The sequence below is a fragment of the Peromyscus californicus genome, unplaced genomic scaffold (assembly GCF_007827085.1).
Source record: "Peromyscus californicus insignis strain IS unplaced genomic scaffold, ASM782708v3 Scaffold_15__1_contigs__length_86483966, whole genome shotgun sequence".
NCBI lineage: Eukaryota > Metazoa > Chordata > Mammalia > Rodentia > Cricetidae > Peromyscus > Peromyscus californicus.
The window spans coordinates 83,845,823-83,858,801 of record NW_026294447.1 but is presented as its reverse complement, the minus strand read 5'-3'; the positions used below and the strand labels follow the sequence as shown (position 1 = coordinate 83,858,801).

Here is a 12,979-nt window from a genome sequence, read left to right as displayed (position 1 = left end):
GAACAAAGCTATCAGGTTGCTAGGTCCTGGGTTCCACTTGGCTAGCTGTTCTCGGGTCAGTCTTACAAACAGAGTCTCAGGATGAGGGGCAGCCCCATGTCAGCTAACACAGTGCCCTGGAAAAGAACCAGGAGCCAGAGAGCTGGGGCTGGGCCTGCGGGCTCACGTTCGCACATTTTCCTCCACACCTCTCAGCCTGGCTTCTCTCGTGATTGTCCAAGTTGTTCACATCAGCAGAGGTGAGCCACTAGCAATGAGATCCACACCTCCGCTGAACTGGGTAGAGCAAGGGAGGCAAGAAATGTGTTTGTTTTAACTTATTTTAGTAATGACTCGGGGCCTGTTTCCTGTCTCTGGTGATGTTGCCTAGAAACCCCATGATTCTGATTTGAATCCAAGTTACAAATGGAACATTTGGCAAACCCCGGGAAAACGCTCTTGGAACCCTGTCATCGTGCAGAGAACTCTCTCTCCACGTTAACCCTGCATGTGTCTCACACATATGTGCAACTGCAGAAATGTAATATGAGACGGTGTCCTTTTGGTTGTCTGTTTGTGTGTTATAAAGGGGGGTGGGTATTTTCTTCTTTTTCCCAAGTCCCTGCTCCAGAATAAGGCAGCACTCCCACTAAATAGACAATATTGGAAAGAAACTCCTCATGTGTCTTCCTTGCCTTCATCTGCTGTCCCAGAGAGGAAGAGTGATTAATACTAGCAAGGAGACCTGACTTGTCTTGGGGAGGGCTCAGTGTGTCAGCAACCAATGCCCATGTGTGGTCTCTGTCTTTCTTTCTGGTCTCCTTTCTCTACCTGTCAGCATTCTGGGTAAAGGCCCGCCCTGTAGGGAAAGGCCAGTGCTCATCCACCTACTTCGCCCAGATGAGGCTGGTCAACGCAGCTCAGAGAACAAGGGCCCAGGGCACAGAAGGTGCTTTCCAACCCCGCTCCGAGCCTGCAGCCTCCAGCCCAGCTTCATCAGCAGTAAAGCTGTTGTTTTGGTTTTGTGTTCCTCTTTGCAGTTGACGGCCTGCCAAGAATTGGAGAGAGAAGTGTGACGAACTCAGGCTGCAAAGGATTACTATAACCAGATGGTGGGAGAGGGGCGTCTCCATACCTGGAGAGGAGCACAGTCCAAAAATCCCTTCTCAGGAATTCCCTCCGAGCACACAAAAACTTGAAGGTGATTGGCATCTCCCCCAGAGTTGTAGGCATAGTGACCAAGGCGGGGACCTACCTCTGGAGCCTAATCCAGTGATGTCTCCATGACTGTTATTCAGTGCCAGCCTTGGTCATGTCCTTGGCATCTCTTTATCTGTCCCCTACCTTTATCTCGAGGGACTTCGGTATCCAGAGAGACCCCAGTAGCAGTCACGTCTCTGAGTTTTCCTATCTCAAATAAACCTTTACCACCGCCTCACTGGAGCCAGTCACACAGCGAAAGTCTCACACAGCATGGTGTCAACAGCTGAAAGGGTTCTGCTGTCAAGAGTTGCTCATCTAAGCTGGGGACACGCTCAGTAGGTAAGGTGCTTGCTGGGTAAGGTGAGGACCTGAATTCAGATTCCCAGAACCCACATAAAGCTGGATGCACTAGTGTCCCAGCACTACTACAGCAAATGGACACAGACAGGAGACTCTCCAGAAGCTGTCTGCCAGCTAGCCTGGTGTACATAGCCGATGAGCAAGGTTCTCTGTCTCAAACTATGGGGAAGGCAAGGACCGATCCTGGGCATCCTCTTCTGACCTTCACACTTGAGCTGTGGCATGTGTGCATACACACACACACACACACACACACACACACACACACACACTAATAATAATAATAACAACAACAACAATAATAATAAATTAGTTCTTTGTATTGGATCTTCAAAGTTCTAGTTGTTTTATAAAACATATGATAAAATGTGGTGAACTCCAGTCACCTTACTACATTGTAGAGAAACTGACTTTTGTCAAAGAAAATTGTATAAACAGGAAAACCAGTACTTCAGCACATCTCTATGAAGGTAACATTTCCTAATAATCTTTGTTACAACCAAGGAGCCCACTGTCATCCTGGACTCTGTGAGACAGTTTGTCAAGGGATGCTGGTCCAGCAACACAATATATACTGGGATATATGCACAAGTATGATGTTCTACTACTCATGAAGAGCCTTCCTCTCTGTAGTAGATTATTTCAATAATAGTTCAGTTGTGATTGTTAGTCAGGCTACCTTACTTTGATACATTTAAACTGGTGTTGTTCAAATCTGGGAGCCTCAGGATTCATGACCACAACCAATGAGCAATGAGCAACTAGACTCCTCTCTCACTCAATATGTGTCAATCAGTATAACCTCACTCTGAAGATACCAAAATTGGGGTCAGACATGAGCCTGTGGCCCAATTTTACTCAACAACAACAAAAAAGAAACGCTTTTCTTGGAACCATTCAGGACAAAGAAAACATTTTCTGAGAAAACAGTAAATACATTCTTTTTTGTTCTATGCATCATGGAGAGTAAAGACAGCCACCCTCCAGCTTCTTAAAGGAGTCAGCCCAAAAGGAAGCTCCTACCACATGAAAGCAGTACTTGGATGTGAAAAGAAGTGAGGAAGTTGATGGCATTGTTCAGCTACTGGATCGAATCAGCCCTGAAGCCTATGCTCCCCATGGACTACCCATCACATAAAGTGTCCATCCTCAAACATCTTTATTTGAGACAGGGTCTATCCCTGGCCTAGGACCAACCAAGTAGGCTATGCTGTCTGGCTCTTAAATCCCAGAGCTCTGCCTGTGTCCACTTCCCTAGAACTGGGATTTTAAGTATGTGCCACCATGCCTGACTTTTTAAAAAAAAAAAAAAAAAAAGAAAAATGGGATCTGCAGATTGAACCCAGGGCCTCATGTTTGTAAGGCAAATACTTCACCAACTGAGCCATCCCCCAGTTTCTAGTACATTACCTTTTGTTATTTGAATAAGTCTGGGTTTTCATAACTATATGTAACCAAAAGCATTATTTCTGATTCACCACTCCACTGGACTTTAATTTTTGGATTTAATGTACATCAACCCTACTCATTCTATTCTTCCTAATTATCATCCCCTATGGCCCTAGAAACCATTTATATGTTAGTAGTCAAATTTTTATTCTGACCTTTCTTCCAAAGGTTGAAAATGTATATTCAACTGTTGACTGGCATTTTCTCCCATGCTGTTGAACGTAGCTCAAAGTCCTACCCAAAATGTCCGTCCATCATTACCTACTCCTCCCACTAAGTCTCTGCTTAATATGTAATCTGTTTCTCCTGTAGGGATCCCTGGATCAGTGAATGCACCAAGCAGAAATTCAGGAGTCTTTTTGTTTCTTCCTTTACCCGACCCCCTTTCTGTCAATACCAAACCCTGCCATTTCTAACTCCTACATGATGCTAATTCATCAACTTCTCTATAATTCCAACTTAACCCAAATTTCCCATAGCTTTGCCCAGAATATACAGTAGAAAAAGAGCTAAAAGTGGGGTTTTCAAATGGTCTCAGCACAAAGAAACAGTAGGTGTTTAAGGTGATAGACTCAACAATTCCACATGCATACACATGTCGAAACAGCATACTATGCCTCCCAAACTAAGTATGTGTAGAAAAAAACCCAAAAGTGTCTTGAATATTGCAGGAGCTTCCTCCGACAGGATCTGCTGTCATCAATGGTGTTTTGCAAAGAACGTACTTAAGCACAATAGATTGTAAGCAACAATGGCAACAACTAGAGACTTGATGCAGCCTGGTCGTTTGAGGCTTGAAGTGTGATCCTAACTAGTCTTAACAATAAAAACCTGGAGTCAGACATTGAGGGTGAAAGCTGAAAGATCAGAGAAGCAGAGCAGCAGCCACTAGAAACTTCTTACCTCTACGAATCCTCAGACCAATTGGGGGGCCGAGATCCTGTCTCCACCTGCCTTATTTTCCTGTCTCCACCTCCCTAGTGCTGGGATTAAAGGCGTGCACCACTATCTCCCAGCTCTGTTTCTCTTTTAGACTGGTTCAATCTCGTGTAGCCCAGGGTGGCTTCCTCCTCCCAAGAGCTGGGATTAAAGGTGTGTGCCACCACTGCCTGGCTTCTACGTTAACTAGTGCCTAGCTCTGCCCTCTGATCTCCAGGCAAGCTTTATTCGTCAGAACACAAAATATCACACAACAGAGCCTGGGGTGGTTTTAAGAGGAAATGATTCTTCCAGATGAGAAATTTGGGGTACTCCTTACCTGAAACAGACTTTGGGGACCAGAGGGAAAGTTGCACATTAGCAATGGCTAGACACAAAGCTTTGAGGAGATGCAGAAGCAGCATCTGTGGAAAATCAGAGATGAGCAAGAGTTTCTAGCAAGGAAACCATGCAGAGCTCTCGAAGTGCAAGCTCTTGCCATACTCAATCAAAGCAAAACCAGAACAGTTGCTGTCAGAGTTGTCACCAAATGGAGACAAAGAAGCAACGTATTTATACTCCAAGTGGAGGTGGATGGGGCATAAACAACGTCTATGTGAAACAGTTGACATTGCCGGATATTTCACACCCCCAAGGGGTGATCCACCAGGGCAGCTCTAGACTTTGTAGACCTGGAGGCTATCCAGCTTGAAAGTAGGGGGACAGCTTAGATCTGGGCGCCAAACAGAAGCAAATCAAATACCTCCAACAGGTAACAGTTACAATATAGTACTTTCATTCCACGAAGTACTACTCAGCAATATAAATAAATAAATAAACAAGCAAATAAACCCTGGTGAATAACATAACTGCTTTCAAAAGAATTATACTATATTTTAAAAGCTAATTATGAAAAGTTATGTACTAGATGATCTCCATACCTGTGACATTCTTAAAATGACAGAATAATAGAGGTAGGCTACACAATAGAAAATACAAAATACTGCTAAGAGAAATTAAAGACTCAAATAAATAGAAATCCTTTATTTGTGGATTGGAACACTTAATAGTGTTGAGACACCAATACTACTGAATTGATTCACAGATTTAATGCAATCCCTGTCAAAATTCCAATGGTATTAGGGACGTGTGTGTGCGTGCGTGTGTGCGTGCGTGTGTGCGTGCGTGCGTGCGTGCGTGCGTGCGTGTGTGTTGCTTGTGCTAAGTGAGCAATCTGCTTTTGAACTATACCCTCATCTCGTCTTAAAATTGCTGTGCACTCTCAAAGGATATAGCCTAGCCTTCACTGTTCTTATTATCTACTGTAGCCTGTGGATGAGACACCCGCATGAGCCATTTCATCCTAGTGGTTACAGATCAGGCTACACTCGCTGTAAGTCCCTCTCCTGCTTTACGTGGCTTTAGTCATCTTTGTATCTACCATGCTGATCCTCACACCCAGTACTCAGAAATGCTTATTGAATTGAATTGAGCACAGCCTCTGGAAAGCTTTGTGAGTGGTGAACTGAGAACTGGTAAGGGAAATACAAACAGGCCTGGGGAGATGGCTCGGTGGGTAGAGCACTTGCTGTGTAGACAAGAGGACACGTATTCAGCTGCCTGGATCCCAGCACTCCCGCAGTGATAGGTACAGTGGAAACAGGAGACTCCCTGTGAAGACTCTCCTCTTTACTCTCTTCCTGGGGTGGACTCTCGATTATACAGCCGATTGAGATAAGGTAGAGTTATTGTAATGACACACAAGGGCAGTAAAGGACAAACGGATCTCACTAGGGTCAAAGAGCAGAGTGTCTTAGTTAAGCTTGTCATTGCTGTGATAAAGCACCGTGACCAAAAGCTGCTTGGGAGGAAAGGGTTTATTTCACTTATACCCCCAGCTAACCGTTTATCACTGAGGGAAGTCAGGGCAGGAACTCAAACAAGGTGGGAATCTGGAGGCAGGAGCTGATGCAGAGGTCATAGAGGGGTGCTGCTCACTGGCTTGCTCCTCATGGCTTGCTTCTCCTGTTTTCTTGCAAATCCAAGACCACCAGCCCAGGGATTGTACCACCCCCAGTAAGATAGGCTCTCCTTCATCAATCACTCTTAATTAAGAAAATCCCTACTGGCTTGTGTATAGCCTGATCTTATGGAGACATTTTCTTAATTGAGGTACCCTCCCTCCTCTCAGATAACTCTAGTTTGTGTTGAGTTGAGATAAAATGAGCCAGCACACAGGGTGTGTGCTGTATTGTACACTCCGCTTCCCCACAGTTTCCATCTTAGTGTGGAATCTTATCCCTTCAGCCTCTATCAATGGTCATGTGTTCTCAATGTCAATCAACACAAACAATGGGGACCCAGCAAGTGCCTGTCAAGTGAAGGTTTAGTATTCTGTAGAAACCTGGCATCTGAAGGCTTGCTTTATAACCGCCGAGTCTGGGACAGCATCCTAACTGATGACTGGCTCAATGGTGGAAGCCTCCTGTTCTCTCCTGCTGATGTTTTCCACACCTGTATGCGAAGCCCAGTTCTTGGTTGGTTCTCAGTTTCAGGGCTGCATCCTCTCCAGTTTGCTCTGAGTGTCTTCAAGCAGACTCTCCATGTTGACGACAGGCTTGCGCTTATCTCTCAAGCCCGTACCTTTCTGTCCTCCTGTATTTCTGTGTTCCTCTCTTCCTTGTTTGCTTGGGGCTTTTTGCTGTTGTTTCATTAGTCATCATCTAGATACCCAAATCAGAAACCCAACTATCTTTATTCTATCAGCCCCCTCCCACCTCTTAAGTCAATTTGGAGAAGATTTCTTAGTTTCCTTTCTTACATGGCTTTCAAGCCTACAGTCACCAACCCCCCATCCTCACTTTTTTTTTTGCCTTCAGTTCACCTTCATTGTCTCAGCTACAGAACTGGAAGCGCCCTAGGATGCCCTAGTGATGCCCTTTGGTGTAATCTAGTTACAGCATTACTCATGGTCATCCTAAAAACCCAAATCATCAGCACAGTCCCATCTACCAAACCTATATTGGTGTCATCCCTCCCTCCCTCTCTGGTCCCTGCTTCCTGCCCTTTTCTCTTGCCCCTTGCAATTCCTGTCTACAATGTTGAATCCTTTGCTTCCTTATACTTCCTTAAACTAAGGTGATTCTTGGTTCTCTTTGGACCATCTTTTCCACTCAGGTCCTCTAACTGCGAACTTCCCAGTTGTTCTCTCAGAAAGGAAAGGAGTCTTCAATCTCCTAAACAGGTCACCACCCTAGTTGGCTTTCTGTTGCTGTGATAAAACACCGCGACAAAAGCAACTTGGGGAGAAAAGGGTTTGTTTGGCTTATCTGGATCACAGTCCATCACTGTGAGAGGTCAGGGCAGGAACTCAAGGCAGGAACCTGGAGGGAGGAGCTGATGCAGACAGAGGCCATGGAGGGGTGCTGCTGACTGGCTTGCTCTGACGACTTGCTCACCCTCCTTTCTTGGATCATCCAGGACCACTTGCCAGGGATGGCACTGCCCACAGTGGGCTGGGCCCTACCACATCAATCAAGATAATCCCTGCAGAGTGGCCCAAAGACAATCTGATGGAGGCATTTTTCTCAACTGAGGTTCTTCCAAGATGACTCTAACTTGTGTCAAATTGAGGAAAAGCTAACCAGGACAGTCGCTTTTTAGGAAGGGAGTGGGTAGGAAGAAAAGTTAGTAAGGTTCTTGCTATCTTTGAGGGCCTTAAGAAAAAGTTGGAGAAGTTAGAGGAAATGAAGTGTAAGTGTACGGGTTTTGCTCAGAGGTTTCCCCTCTTCAAGCAAGGAACTGGTCGTTTATTAAATGACTAAGAATGTCACAAAGACACAGAAGATGAGCTTGCAATGACTGCAATGGCAAGAAAACCCAGCAACTTCTATGCTCCTGTGGAACCCAAATCTGCATTGGTCCTTGGGATCACAGGTACATGCAGAACAAACTGTTAGGATTCAAAGATGTTTCAGGACCTCCATAGTCATCAAGTCTCCAGTGGCTCAGCTGTTAGGCTTGATCCAAACCTCAGGTCAGAAAACAAGCTGGTCCCCATTATACTTGTGACAAAATCAACAAGCTACCTGTCTTCCTTCATAAAAAATTGATAAGCAGTTATGACGTCATCTGCATAGATTATTTGATTTGTGATACTGAAACAGAAAAGTATCTCAAAGAGGCAAACAACTTACTGTGGCATTTTAGTTGTTTCCTCCATGAAGCAAAATGAGGGAAAAGATCATCTGTGTTTTAAAGATGGAGTGACAGGTCATTTTTGAGCAAATGGAAATAATAAACCAAACAACCAGGGTCTCAGTCTATGAAGAAAACAAGGTAAGTTATTCTGTCTAACCTGAGATAGAAGTGATGCTGAAGAAGAGGCTTACTTCAGCAGCTCCTAAATGTCTCACCCATATCTCACTCTCCTGTCATTCTTTGTTTATGAGCCTACTCCCGTTACCGGATTGGAATCCATTTTAGAACAGAGCCACCTTTTGTAGCCTCCGGGTCCTCTCAGGCTTGCCTGAATAGCTGCTTCTTGAACTAGTTACAATCGACCAAACTGTCCTGGAGAAGGATTCTGCTTGTCCTTCCAGAGAATGTTTATTGGCACACGGACTCTTTAAGATGAAGCATATGCATGTGTTTTATTGACTGAGACGTAAGTAGGAGCCATGACCAAAACAAAGCCAAGTTCTCTGACAGGACTTTAAATCAAGTGTTCTGTTTTCCGAGAAGCTATTTCAACCTCTGTTGTCTTGGTCTGCTAACTCCTAGTGATTGCTTAATGCTATCCTATCCAGCTGTCTTCAGCCTCTCTCTGTTAAGTTCTTCTTCTTCCACTGACCAAACGTACTCTACGACTACATTATAAGGAAGTAGCATTCTGGGTAGAATTACAGTCTCATATTTACCTCCTCGTTTTACAGCCTTATCTTTATCTCTCTTAAACATAAGCTAGCCTCTCACATTGTCCATCTGTGATTCTATAACCTTAGACACCAGCACGAGGAAGAATTTCTGCACAATGTACCAGCTCAGCACACCCATCCTTCCCAAGGCTTGTTGGTTGGTGATGTTTTTATTTTATCTTCTGTCTTATGTCTTCAGCGCAATCAATGGACTTGCATTTTCTCTGAAAACACCACCAAGGAAGAAAAGCCCATCATTCTTTTCAGGAGCCAGGTAAATGAATGAATCAGTCTAAGGATAATTTTGCCAAAGTCCTAATGTTCCCATAGAAAGCATTCTCTTAGCATGACAGAATGGCTAACCATCGTAATGAAACTGTGTTCTCTCTGAGTTTTCTTTATGTGTAACCAAGTGCCACCATCTGAAGAAAAAGCAGAGGGATGGAAGGACAACTCAAGGCTCCAGGTCCAGCTTGACTCCTGGTCAAGTCACCCAGGCTCTTCAACGGTCATTGCACTTGGACCAAGTGGGGGGGGAGTCGGAAACGGCACTAAAGGTTCTTATACAAAGTTTCAAGAACCTCGATAGATCTGACGTTTTTTCCTCCTTGACATCTAAACAGGTGGCTTGTCACAATGTCATGGATGATGACAAGACGCCCAAGATCCAGGTCAGAGACAGTAATCATAGAGCAAGCAACAGAAGTGTGGCTTAGTGACATCGGTTCCCCTTGCTACCAAGTTGAAAGGGGCAACTATTTGCACTTTAGAAGAGAAACTCTCTATTCAAGGACCCTAAATCTTATTGTGATGGATAGTAAGCATGCTGCCTTTGCTCCAGAAGCAAACATGTTCTCCATTTTCCCAAGCTAAACTGCTATGTGAACACGCTTGGAACATAGGCCAGAAAAAAAAAAAAAGACCATCAATGCTTTGCTCCTAAAACATGTAGAAACGTGAGAGATCCACGAAGAGATGTTCCCTGGTACTAGGTCACCTCTACAGTCATTTTTGTAGGGAAGCTGTGAGACGAAAATTGTGTTGGGTTTCAATATAGAGAGTAGCACATTATAGACACCTGTTGAATGTTGGGCTTTTGTACGTATGTCTCAAGATCACACCAAAAAAAAAGAGGGAAAGAAACATGTACATAAACACACATATGTGCACATCTATATAGATGTACAAATAGAAAACATACACACATGTATTTCATCGATACTGCCAAGCCAGTCCTCAGTCATACTTAGCCTCTAGACTGCTGGTGAAATCTTCTCATCCTACACCCTAAGTCTGACTGGAAGTCCAGTGGATGGTGAGGTGATGGGAAATGCGATGGTTTGAAGGCTTCCCTCAAAGGAGGCTTGTTTTATTGTGGGTACAATGTTACATGCTTATATCTGTGTTTTCTTCAGATTTGTCCTTGCAGTGGTGTCTTGAACATTTATACTAGATCCCCAGCTGGTGGTATTGTTGGGAAGGCTTAGGGGTGTGGCCTTGTTGGAAGAAGACTGTCACTTCAGGCAGCCTTTGAAGAGCTTAAGGACTTGAGCCGTTCCCCATGTGTTTCCTGCTTGTGGTTTGAGATGTGAGTCCACAGCTTCTGCTCCATGTCTTCTGCTGGCTGCCATGCTTTCCTGCCACAATGGACTCCTATCCCTGTGGATCCGTAAGCCCAAATAAACGCTTTCTTCTATAAGTTGCCTTGGTCATGGGGTTTTATTGCAGCAACAGGAAAGTAACCAACACAGACTCCAATCAATCTGTATATACATCACCGATTTTACCTAAAGCTTCCTGTGTGTTTTGTAAACTGATTTAAAGAGAAATGAATTGAGTGTTTTAAGCAAAGGCCAGAAATAAAAGAAGCAGCAGAAAGTTGCAATCTATCGCAAGTGGATGTTTGAAAATAATCATGTTTTTCCCTGTCTAAGAACTGGAATGCAGAATTCAAGCATTCCCTTTTGCATTTTTGCTGCTCAATCCCTTCTATAGTCTGTAGCAAGCCATACAAAACCAATTCCTTTCATGCCCTCTACTGGATATCTGAAGTTAAACATCAATAACAAAACAAAATCAGTAAAACTGTACACAATGGTCAAAACCTAGTTATGACTTCTCAGCAATTGTTAAGTTCAATATGCCTTAGTCCATGCAGCCTGTCCTCACAGCAGCTCTGCTCTATCAACCAAGAAACAGAAACCTCCAACAACATCACAAGAGCCCACAAGAATCCTAGTCAGGCAAAGCGGGAGCCGGAAGCAGAGCGGACCCACTCGGAAGCCAATGACTCCTGATGTTCACACAATACCACAGACTCAGGGACAGTTCAAGGGGATGTGCGGACTCTGAAGGTCCTTCCAGGAGAACAGTCCTGTTGCTTATAAAGAGGCAGGACCAGTAGGTGAGCATGGAGCCAGCCAAGGGGAGACCATCCCAGAGAGACCTTCAATCCTCAGTCTCATTTGCTTTCTCCACTTCAGGGAGGGCCAAGGTTCTCAACACTGGCTTACTTCTGGTGCGACTTCCTCCCAAAACCCCAAATAGAACGAAGCTCCAAGATGACTCTCTTTTGGCTTCTTTTTACTGCTGCTAAAGGGTCTTTGAGAGGAAAACAATATAGTCATGATTCACAAGTATATTTTAAACTTACATTAATCTCTCAAGTGAGAGACCAGGGAAAATGACATCCTCACATAAGATTCCGTCTGGAGCCTAAGAGATGACTCCGCAGGAGCTTGACACCAAGCCTGATGACGTGAGTTCAGTCCTGTGTCCTACATGGCAGAAGGGCAAGTCTGATCACCTCTGACCTCCTCATGCAGCTCACGGCATGTGTGCAATCACAGACACAGAAACACAGACACAGACACAGACACACACACACACACACACACACACACACACACACACACACGTACACAAAATGAATTAATTCTAAAATGTAATTTTTAAAACAGAGTCAGAGCCCATCTTGACCATTCCATGTGAAATACCACTAAATAGGTGACGAAGGTGACATTTGCTTGGTGGTTTTGAAAGTAAGCTTCCATTTCAACAGATGGAGGACAGCAGAAGCCATATGCAGACAGCAGTAGCATCTATAGATGAGGAATTCTGCAATGAATGGGCAAATGGGAACAAAAGTGGAGCTTTTCCTATAGCCAAAGTGGAAAAGAAGCAGGTTTACCCTTCCCTGGCCTTGGGTTTATTTATATGCCCATAGACATGTTCCCACGACTATCAGTTTTCTGCACGTCAATGTTAAATAGCTACAGAATTATGAAACAGCCTAGCCAATGATGAAGATACATATTCTGATACACAGATAGTCCTCGGAGGCCACAGCATGACTTTGGAAATATATCCATCTTGCTTGTTTATTCCAGTGCCTTCCATGTCTCCTTCCATGGATCAAGTAGAGGAAAAGGAATAGGATGGCTCTGTGAGCACTTCTCTTCCTTAAAAGAGGCTGTCACGGAGTTTGGATCAAGTGTGGTGGGGTGGCAAATGGAAGTTTAGTCATAGGCCAGTCCCAGCAAGGCATTTCAGAAATGAAATATAAAAACAAATGTATTTTTTTCATTCATTCCCACCATTTCTTTTTAACTATATTAAGCACTCTGTGTGTGTGTGTGTGTGTGTGTGTGTGTGTGTGTGTGTACACAAATGTGCACACACCATAACTAGATGACAACTTGCAGATGTCTGTTCTTTCCACCACATATGTCCTGAGGATCGAATTCAGGTTGTCTGGCTTAGTGGCAAGTGCCTTTACCTGCTGAACCACCTTGGCAGCTCTTCTGTAACTATTTCTTCTTAAGACAGACTGCATGCCTGGATCTCCATGGAAGAACGTCCTGGATGAAAAGCAATGGTTCCACCATGGATTTCCAGTAAACTAGTCCCTTGGAAATACTCAACCACAACTGAAGGAATAACGTAACAGTAAAATTCCCACTCACCTATTTTTTTTTTTTTTGCCTAGGCAGCTTTATGACCAACTTGCTTAGCTACATTCTCCATAGCTGTGCAACTTATCTGTGATTTAAAAAACAAAACCATACTCTCTCCTTCACTTTCCCATCACACCCAACCCTTAGGAGAGAATATTCATTGTGCTTTTTATTCCTACAGAAGAGCAGATTTTATTT

The 12,979-nt window shown here is 44.1% G+C and overlaps 1 pseudogene; it reads right to left on the bottom strand.

The window, feature by feature from the left end:
- Positions 1-889: 889 nt before the first annotated feature.
- The window catches only part of LOC128110435 (cytochrome b-c1 complex subunit 10-like), a 36,476-nt pseudogene continuing 24,386 nt past the window's right edge, over positions 890-12,979 (bottom strand).